Raw genomic sequence first — 2,667 nt, forward strand, 5'->3', positions numbered from 1 at the left:
AAGAGCAGCTCTTATCAGAACTACGGCTTCCCCAAGGTCACCCAAGAGGTGCAAGTGGAGAAGTGGGGAATCAAACCCGGTTCTCCCAGATTAGAGTCCGCGCACTTAAACCACTACACCAAACTGGCTACCCACCTAGAGCCTGGCAACCCCAGGTTTCGGGTTAGGAGCTTTCAAGAGTCAACGCTCGCTTCATAAGACTGGGAAGTTTAGACCCTGAAACCCTTGCTGGGCACTAGGGGGCTACTGGACTGGAACTAACTGTGGACACTGATATTTCCCTAAACAAAGTGATATTCCCCCCAAGCAAAGATAAGGCACGCTGTGACGTATTTTTCTGGCAAGGCTCCTGTTCCCTTCGAGTTTGATTATAGGGTTGCCAGCTCCGGTTTAGGAAATTCCTGGAGATTTGGGGTGGAACAGAGGTCATTTCGGGGTGGATCGCGGGGGATCGCAGTTCCCCCGGGTGAGGTACGGGGGGCGGGGTACATGACGAAGCCCCGCCCCCTGCTTCCAGCCGCCCCGCTTCCGGCCCTCATTCAGCCAGGAGGAGGCAGGAGAAGAGGGAGGGTAAGTTGCTTCCTCCCTGCCTCTCCCCACCCCTGCCTGCCTCGGGCCAGGGAGGGCCTTCGCGGGGCTTCCTCAGTCTCAGAGCGGCTTACAAACTCCTTTCCCTTCCCCTCCCCACAACAGACACCCTGTGAGGTGGGTGGGGCTGAGAGAACTCTGACACAAACTGCTCTTTTTCAAGGACAGCTGTGCCAGAGCTTGTGACTGACCCAAGGTCACATCAGCAGGTGCAAGTGGAGGAGTGGGGAATCAAACCCGGTTCTCCCAGATTAGAGTCCACGCACTTAACCATTACACCAAACTGGCTGGGTTTGGGGAGGGGAGGGACCTCAGCTGGGTATAATGCCTCCAAAGCAGCCATTTTCTCAGAGAGAACTATCACTGTCCTGTGGAGCTCAGTCGTAATGCCAGGACTACCGATAATAACCATAGATTCTAGGTGAAATCCCTCTCCAAACGCCCCCCTCCACAGACACCACCCTCCAGTCTCCAAGAATTTCCTAGGCTGGTGTTGGCAGCTAGGGTTGCCAACATTCAGGTGGTGACTGGAGGTCGCCTGGGTTTACAGCCAGTGCTCCCTCTAAGCTGTGGAGTCTCGTGAGCAGAAATTCTACTTTGTGAGCGACTGGCATGAAAGTTGTGAGCGAGCGATTTGGCTGCTGCAGAAATTAGATTGCTCTGGAGCCCTCCTCCCTGAGCAAAGACAAAAATATGTGCGCAGGAGGCTAAAAAACTGTGAGCTAGCTCACACTGACTCAGCTTAGGGGGAACACTGATTGCAGCCAATGCCCCCTCTAAGCTGTGGAGTCTTGTGAGCGAAAATTCTACTCTGCGAGCTCCTGGCGTTAAAGTTATGAGCGAGCGATTTGACTGCTGCATAAATCAGTTTGCTCTGGAGCCCTCCTTTCTGAGCCAAGACAACAATGGGTGAGCCGGAGGCTAAAAAACTGTGAGCTGGCTCACACTCACTCAGCTTCGAGGGAACACTGATTACAGCTTGAGCTCCAAATGACAGAGATCAGTTCGCCTGGAGAAAATGGCTGCTTTTAGAAGGTGGCCTGTATGGCATTAGACCCCATTGAAGTCCCTCCCGTCCCCAAACCCCGCCTTCCTCAGGCTCCGCCCCGAAAATCTCCAGGTATTCCCCAGCCCTAAGCTGGCAACCCCTATCCCAGGCACCCCCTTCTTCCTGCTGCCTCCTTTCCCCCAATCGCACAGGAGGTGGAATGGCTGTGCATCGATGACTTCAGGTACGGTCAGGGCTATTTTTGGGCAGGAACGCACAGGAACGGAGTTCCGGCTGTCCCAAGTTGGCCACGCCCAGCAGGAACTCTTTAGCATAATAGGCCACACCCAACAGCAGGAACGCATTAGGATTGGCTACGTTAGGGGTGTGCGGCCTAACATGCAAAGAAGTTCCTGCTACAAAAAAAGCCCAGGGTTTTGACAACAAACAAGGTAAACAGAATAAGAAGCAAAAGGTGGGTGTGGTAACATGGGGTGTGGCCTAATATGCTAATGAGCTGTCATATCAGGGTGTGGCTTAATATGCGAATAAGTCTCTGCTGTTGGGTGTGGCCTATTATGCTAATAAGTTCCTGCTGGGCTTTTTCTACAAAAAAAGCCCTGGGTTCGGTCACCGTTAGCTCTGGATCGGGAAAGAGGTCGAGACTTTGGGGGTGGAGCCCAGGGAGGGCAGGGTTCGGGGAGGGGAGGGACCTCTGCAGGGTGCAAGGTCACTGAGCCCCCCCCCCCCCGACCACCTTTTCCCACGAGACACCATTGTCCCCAGCAGCCATTTTCTCCAGAAGAACTGATTTTGGTCATCGGGAGCTCAACTGGAATAGCAGGGGATCTCCAGGAGCCACCTGAAGGTTGGCAACGTTATAGAGATGAGTGACATGGCAAGGGAGCTCATCCTATACAGGTTTTCACGGCAAACTTATGTTTTGCGTAGAACTGTCTGTGTTGCATTCTGGAGTGAGACCCCCGCCCCCACCTTTCATGTTATCCTGTTCTGTCGCTCCTTTGCCCCAGAGAGGATCCTTTTGGAGATGTGATGCTTGGCAAGCGGAGAAGCATTCTTTCAAAGCCTCT

Source organism: Gekko japonicus, unplaced genomic scaffold, assembly GCF_001447785.1.
Source record: "Gekko japonicus isolate JY-2015 unplaced genomic scaffold, Gekko_japonicus_V1.1 scaffold1451, whole genome shotgun sequence".
Taxonomy (NCBI): Eukaryota; Metazoa; Chordata; class Lepidosauria; order Squamata; family Gekkonidae; genus Gekko; species Gekko japonicus.